Genomic DNA, 7,756 nt, shown 5'->3' with positions numbered 1-7,756 from the left:
GCTGATGTCTCCCCACCAGCTCCCTGGCACACACTGCCGCCCTCTCTCCCTGCTCCTACAACATCCTCCTCAAGGGTCTCCCTGGAGCCACCGTGCCCACTCCAACTCAGTTTCCAGGTGGCACCAAGTGTTCTTTAAAAATAAAGTGTCTGATGCCAGCCCTCTGCCTGAAGCTCTTCATGAGTCTCCCATGGCTCCTAGTCAGATCTGGCCTACTGGCCTGCAGATGACATCCCGTCCCCCGCACCTTACTAGACTCAACTTGCTCCTCCCTCCCCTTTCTCTGGGTGCTCCAGCCACACTGATCTTCTTTCACTATCTCTAATGGATCAGACTCCTGCCACCTCAGGACCTTTGCACGGACTTGTATTAGTCTGCTCTGGCTACTGTAACAAAACACCACAGTCTGGGGGGCTGCACAACAGAAATTTATTTTCTCACGTTCTGGAGGCTGGAAGTCCAAGAGCAAGGTGTCAGCAGGGTTGGTCTCTGGCGAGGCCTCTCTCCGTGGCTTGCAGAGGGCCACCTTCTCCCGGTGTTCTCACACAGCCTTTCCTCGGTGCTCCTGTGGAGAGAGAAAGCTCCCCAGTGTCTCTTCCTCTTCCTATAAGGACACCAGCCCTATTGGATTAAGGCACCAACCTTCTCACCTTGTTTGACCTTAATTACCTCCCAAAAGGCCCTTTCTCCAAATACAGTCAGGTTGGGGGTTGAGCGTCAACAGGTCAGTTTCGGGGGAGGGGCACAATTCAGCCCATGACAGTGCTGTTCTGTTGATTCTTACCCCTTCCTCAGGACTCAGCTCAAAAGTCAGTTCCCCAGGGGGGTCTTTCCTGTGATCCCCCACACTAGAAACGACCCCCATGCTATTTGCTTTTCTGGCCCCATGTATGCTTTCTTCAATGCATTTATCTCAGCTTGAGATTACATATTTATGTGATTATTTGGTTAAGATGTGTCTCTGCCTCTAGCTCTGAGCTCCGTGAGGGTAAGGACCACCTCTGTTTTGCTCTCCACAGACCCCCAGCCCCAGGACTTTGGCACAAAGGAAGCCAGTCCGGACCGCCTGGCTGGTTCACTTACACTCTCCCCTCCACCTGCAACAGGTAATTCTCAAAGTTCCAAAAGACACAGTGTAAATCATACGCTTACCCACGGGAGGGAGTCGCAAGCCATTGAAAGCATCAGGAATTGTGGCTTTAGCTGGAATTACATCTCACTGTGGGTGTACTGGTGGCCTCTTGCTGCTCAGCACTTAAGTATATATTTTATTAGTGGGCTAGGAAGATAAATGCACTATGATTGTGTGGACCGAGTTTGGGGACCCCTCTCCTGGTCTAACAGGCAAATCTAACAGGCAACCTACATGGGCTTTAAGTCAGCGCAGTAAAGCCACGCTGCACCGTGAAGCACCACGCAGGTCACCGCCAGCCTGTGTCCCACGACCCGGCAGCCCCACGTCTCCTGACTGAAGACGCCAGCTGGACAGACCCACAGCAGGAACAGATAAAGAGGTCCCTCAATGTCACGTTCCCCAGCTGCATTTCTCAAGGACCGAGGGAATAATTAACAGCCCTGGTCCTTGCCCCCTGCTCATGTAGATAACCTCAGCTTCTCTGAACTCATTTGATGTATAACCAAGGATTCTAGTGTTCAGTGTATGACCTAGAGAAAGGCCCAGATGTACTCTACCCCCTTTTTGGGCAAATATAAAATCTAGTTGTGAGTTTTTCTTTTCCTCTTCCCCGCGCGTGCGCCGTTTGTGAGAGAGAGCTAAGCCGCACTTCAGCTCGCAGCCCTTGGAGAGTTCCGTCGGAGCACCCTGTGGGACTGTCTTCCCGGGGATCCAACTCCTCCCGCTGATTAATGAGTAAACCCCTTTACTAATATCACCCAGACTCTTGATTTCAGTCGACAATTAAAACTATTCAGACTGGTTTCACCCCAAATTTAAGTCATTGGGCCCACGGTGAGAACAATAATGAAAGCTCTCCCCGTGAGGCCACAAGGTGGCAGCAGGGAGCAGCAGGTCCGAGCCGGGCGAGGCTCCCTTCCCTCCGAGGAGCAGGGAGGGCGCGGGTCGCCGCACAGGGGACGTTAAACCAGGAAGTCTGGGCTCGGCCACCACCGGTTTTAGCCAGGGTCCTGGGAGACAGACGCTTAGCTGCCTCGTGCCCCCATGCATCGACCCCTTTAGTTGGAATAATGGTGTTCACTCCTACTTACCTCACCGTTCATTCATTCGTTCATTCATTCGCTCATCTGTGGGCCAACATCCAGAGACTCCCAGGCCTGGCTGGCCCCGGGTGGATAAGGCCAGCCGGCCCCCTCTACACGGTGAGAGAATGGCTCCAATTGATCATCCCCCAGGGGCAAGAGGCGCACACAGGACGTGGTGGGAGTGGGGGTGGGCATAGTTGGGGAAGTCGCAGAGGGCGGGCGGGTGGTGGGGGTGGTCTGGGCAAAAGAAACTGCAATCAGGGCAGAGGGGAAGAAGCCGCAGGGGGCTCGGGATGGCTATGGCGATGGTCCGGCATGAGGAGCGCTGATGGTGCGCGAGAGGTGGGCGGGGCCGGGTGGTGGAAACCCTGAGGTCCGGGCTTGGGTGGTGTCCTGTCCAAGGAAGACTTCCCAGAGAGAGAGGAGGGCTTTGTGGAGGAGGGATGGCCACAGACCCCAGCGTCCCGGGGGCGGGCAGCAGGAAGACACGGGGGACCACGACCGCGTCATCGGTCCGGGCTGAGGAGTCTGGGCTGGAAGCAGAGGTTTTGGAGTGAATCTAGAAGCCTCCTGGGGCTTCCTGCAGCATCGGGCTGCCTGGGCAACACCCAGTGGTGATGCTGTGCATGCGGACGCTCACACGAGTGAATTTTGGGTTGATAGACCCCATCTTCCCTCTAGTCATTGTCCTTGATGGCTGGGCCGTCCAGGGAGCAGCGGAGCAGAGTAAAGCCCTTCCCCTCTTGCTCCTCACAGCTGCCCAGGCTTGAGACCTGGGGCTGGGGAGCTCCCCACTCCTGGAAGCCAAGAGGACAGACAAGTGTACGTACTGCGAGGACAGCGAAGCCGAGCCTTGGGGTCAGACCTGAGTCCAATCCCACCTCCACCTTGAACTAGCTGGGAGACCTTGGGCAGGTCCCTTCCCCCCTCGGGGCCTCAGTTTCCACTTCTGTAAACAAGGAAATGATACCTCTGTCCTGCGATGGCTGTGATGGTGAGTGCTGTCTGTGAGGCATCCAGCCGTGGGAGGTACCTGAATGTGGTGGTTCCAAACCCCGACCTCTGCGCCCTCATTCTCCCCTGCCCGACTCCCCTCGATGCGGGCGGCCGCTGGGTGGCGAGGCAGGGAGACTGCAGCCCACGACCGCTTTACGTACCATTCAATCCGCAGACCAGCCGACCTCCATCCTGGGCTGCGATGGGGACGTCTGGAGCTCTGTCACATCCCGTGGAACTCCAGCCTTCCGTGAGTCTGCGGCTGGGCTCTGAACCACCTCCCAACCCCCGAGAGCCTTTGGGGATCTGTTTTCAAAGCTACCTTTAGTGTTCATTTCAGGAAATGCAGGGGAACGGAAGTGAACTCCGGGCTCCTGTGAGCAGACGCTGCAGTAAAAGGACACAGACTTCTCACAGCCCAAAGAGGTGGGTTCTGGTAAAGCCCAGCTTAGAAGAGGAAATCGAGGCGCAGAGAGGGCCAGGCCCACAGCTGGTAAGGTGGCCCAGCTGGAAAGTGGTGGAGTCCCAACGAGAACGCACACCTGTCCGTCTGCCTCCGATGCCTTTAGCTGCTTCCGTTGCCCCACCTGACCTAGAGCCACAGAAAGGAACACGGCCTGCTGCTCGGAATCAGGGCGCCCTGGGAGAGAGGGGTCCACCCACCTTGTTGCCTATCCTCATTTTATTGTAAAGTTAGCCAAGGCCCAGAGAGGGCCAGTGGCCTGTGGGGTCACACAGCAAGCTCAGTTCTGTTCTTCCGCCCTGATCTCCCCATACCTCATTCAACTGCCACAATCTCCTGACTTTAAAGAGAATTGTCATTAAGAACTTTGAACACATTTAACTCTGAAGAGTCCTCCCCCCCATTGCCACAGTAGAGCAGAGAAAGGACCCCAGAGGATGAAGAGGGGGAGTTGGCACGGGGCAATGGGGAGAGGGGTTAGACCATTTTCCTGATTTCTGGAAGGAGAAATGATGGTGCTTTTGATTCTTACCTTCTTAATGAGAAAGCTTTTGAAACAAACTGGTGGCTTCTCAGTGTGTCTGCAGCTGTCACCGCTTGCCTTTCAGCCCGGCACACAGGGGCCGTCAAAGTGATCAGGTCTGCAGAGCTGACCTCTCTGAGTCTGGCAGTGTCAGCAGGCAAGGTCATTCCGTGTCCGAGGGTGGCAGGGGTCAGCCTAGCAGCATCACTGGATGGGCTCCTGCCACCAGGCCAGGTGCTGGCAGTGGGGGCTGCAGAGGTGGCCGAGGCAGGGCGCACTCCGGGGACCTCGCCCTCTGCTGCTGGGTCTCCAACGTCCTCCTTGCGGGAAGCCCTGGGAGTGGGTTGAAGCGCAGATCTCCACTCAGGGGTCCGGGCCGGGCTGGTATTTGGGTTTCTGACAAGCTCCTGGGGTTACGCCGCTGCTGGCCCCAGACGCACTCTGAAGAGCGAGGATTTAGTGGATATGGGCTAAAGGGCTTCCGGGTTCCAAGCACTGGTCACCTTCAAAAATATCTTCTTTACATATTAACTTCTGCCTCTCCTGACTGTGTCATTTTGTGCACTCTCCCTACGTTTGTCCTCCCCCTGCCCTTTCATCATCATAGACCTGGAAACGTGCCCTGGAGGGCCCTACAGAGAAATTCCCATTGCTCAGTCTTCCCTTCTACAAGGTCCACTCAGGCCGGAGGGCAGAAAGCAAGTGCCGGGTCAAGAGCGGGGGCAGGGAGGCCAGCAAGCGGGCCCTGGAAGTTGTCCGGGGCAGAGACGGTGGTGGCTTGGACAGAACAGTGATGGGAAGGGAGAGAAATGAGGGAAACCCACAACAGTTAGGTGTGGTACGTGGGGGTAGGACTGGGAAGGAGGAGGGGGAAGTGAGTGCCATTGATGGGCATGTGGGACTGGGAGGGGACATCGGGGCGGGGCGGGGGTGGCAGGGAGTGGCAGGAGCGCAGCACATGGGATCCCCCGGATCAGGCTTTAGGGTCCACCAGGCAGCCAGCATCTGGCACAGAGCCTGTCACAGCACCTCTGGAGTTCTGGGCCCCAGAGATAACCTAGTGGAGACCCCCAGGGGGACTGTCTGAGGGTGCCCCAGGGGGCTCGGCCCTGGGGCATTGAAGACCCTGTGTGAATGCTCTGAGGCTGTCAGACTGGGCTCCTGGCCCTGGGGACACGGCCGTGGGAAGGTCACTGGAGCCCCTACTTTTCCTGTGGCCCGTGTGGCCTGGGAACCGCAGTGTGACTGTCCTCAATTGTCAGAGCACCGCAATTAGACTGTGATGGTGGGGCTCACCACCAGGTGGCGCTCATAGATTTCCTTTCTTTTCATTTTCCATCCCCGTGACAAATTTGAGATTCTCTTGTGTTGCTGAACAAATGGAACCCTGGCTTAGTCTTCTCGAGTTCCGAGGTGACTCGAGTGCTGTGGTGTTTCCCGTTCTACCGTGTTGTAACCGCCCCCAGCCTGGGAAATACAGGCTAGCGTTCCAAGACCAAAGCAAAGGTCCTCGGTCAACAACTCAGTTTGGATGGCAGCCGCCAGTTGCCCAGGAGTGCAGCCCGCTGACCAGCTGTGTGACCTTGGGCAAGTCACTGAACTTCTCGGAACCTCAGCTTTCCTAAAATGGGAAATGGGGATAATAATCATTCCTTTCTCACACAGTTGCTGGAGGAAGTAAGAACAAATGGAAGTAGCACTGTATTTTTTCTTAATCTGAGCTCCTCCAACCCAGCCCTACCACCTCAGCTGGAGTCTTCCAACCAACATGTCCAGAGCTTGCACTCTGCACCCCGCCCCGCGCCGGCTGCTGGGGAGGCAAAGACGACTGTGGGGCAGTGGCTGCCCTCGGGCGCCCACAGCCTGGGGAGTCTCCCACTGAGATGGGTCCTCCCTGGGCCCCGGATCATAAGTGATGCCCCTGAGGTCTCACGGCCAACGTGTGGCCCGTCTGGGGCTGGACCCTGAGAGTCCTAACTGCCGGCCCAAGATGACAAGAATTCAGAGCAGCGAGCTCAGCTCTCCCAGGTGGAACCAGATGCCCTCTGGCACCTGCCCAGTGCCTGTTAACACACCGGCATTAGGTTGGCTGGTGTGGTGAGTGAGGCTGCAGTCTGTGCTCCAACCTAGGAATTCACAAGGAAGCAGGGTCAGATTGCTTCCAGAAGCGACATGGTTTCCTGCAGGTCTGGGCCTTTGCAGAACCATAACAAGAGCCATCGTCCACTGGGTGAGTCAGGGCCTCTTGGGCGGTGGACCTCGCCGTGCACTTCTCCTTGAATAAAGTGCCGGGATGGGCTCCTCTCTGTGCAGACGGCCTGGTCTGCTTTCTGTTCTCAGGAAAGAGACGCCAAGTGAGCCGGGCTTTTCCTTGATGTCTGCACAGCCGGGGCAGACTGGACGTCAGCTTGGGCTGTAAGCAGCTCTTCCCAGGTGCCTGGCATCAGGGGCCCTTTCTGTCCCTTGTCAACAGGCTCTGCCGGCTTAGAAGTGCAGCACTGCGGTTAGGAGCACAGGCCTGGAGACACTGTGTGGGTTCACATCCCGGCCCTGCTACCGCTGGCTTGGTCGGCTGACTTACCTTCACCGTAGCTCAGTTTCCTCGTCTCTGAAATGGGCCACTGTGAGAATGAAGTGAGTTCATTTTGTAAAGTGCTTTAGAACAGCACCTGTCACATAAGTGCTCTGTGGGTGTCAGCTATTATGTGCCTTCTCCACCTGCCGTGCTTTGCCCTCTGCTGATGGGGACGCAATACAGAGCAGGGGACACAAACCTCTGTGAAGCAGCAGACGGCTGAAGCCCGGTACCTCGGTGACTTGTGAGGCTCTGAACAGCCACAGAAGGCAGAGATGCCATCCTCATTCGACCGATGAGGAAACAGAGGTGCATCGTGGGGAAGTAGCTAGTGCCAGGTCACCTCTGCTGCAGAGAAGGGCCCCATCCTTGGCCCCCAGGCTGGGGCATTCTCCGCTGTCCTCCTTATCTTCCTGCCCAGGACCCTGGCCCTCAGCTGCCTCTGGGTCGCCCTCCCGCTCTAATCTGTGTGACCCGGGAGCTGGGACAGACACTGGGCGTGTTAGAGTAAGTGATGCTGGCTGCTCTCCCAGCGCGAGTTCTCGCTCACCTCCCAGTTCAGTGCAGGCCGGGTGTGAGGAGGGCTCTGCTGCACACAGTTGCTCACGGGCCCGGGGTCCTGTCGTCTAGTGACCTTCCATTCTCCAGGGACTCTGAGTCCCCCTGGACCTTCTGCACTGGGTCAATCAATAAAGGAAGAGCAAGAGTGTGGAGGATTGCTGAGGGGCTTTATAGGTGGGGACTGTGTCTGCTTCATCTGAATCTCACACCGCCCAGGACACACAAAACACGTGTTTGCTGAAATGAGGGGCCCACGTGGAAGAGCTTGGAGGACACCTTGGGAAAGGTTGGGAAGTGTTCACAAAAGGAGCACATCTGAGTTGGGTCTTAAAGGGTGAGCGGGAGTTCCCTGGATGAAGTGAAAGGGAAGGGCATCCTGGACAAGGGGAACAGATGTGCAAAGGCACATGGACAGGAC

At 56.8% G+C, this 7,756-nt stretch overlaps 1 long non-coding RNA gene across 1 annotated transcript; it reads right to left on the bottom strand.

Moving 5' to 3' along the window:
- Positions 1-407: 407 nt before the first annotated feature.
- On the bottom strand, positions 408-4,660 carry LOC138920212 (uncharacterized). The gene is made up of 3 exons (XR_011431024.1): positions 4,212-4,660; positions 1,153-3,808; positions 408-565 (listed from the first exon to the last, which is right to left on the bottom strand). It is a non-coding gene; the product is annotated as an uncharacterized lncRNA (long non-coding RNA).
- Positions 4,661-7,756: the final 3,096 nt, after the last annotated feature.

The sequence above is a fragment of the Equus caballus genome, chromosome 2 (genome assembly GCF_041296265.1).
Source record: "Equus caballus isolate H_3958 breed thoroughbred chromosome 2, TB-T2T, whole genome shotgun sequence".
NCBI lineage: Eukaryota > Metazoa > Chordata > Mammalia > Perissodactyla > Equidae > Equus > Equus caballus.
This window is presented reverse-complemented; position numbering and strand designations above follow the sequence as displayed.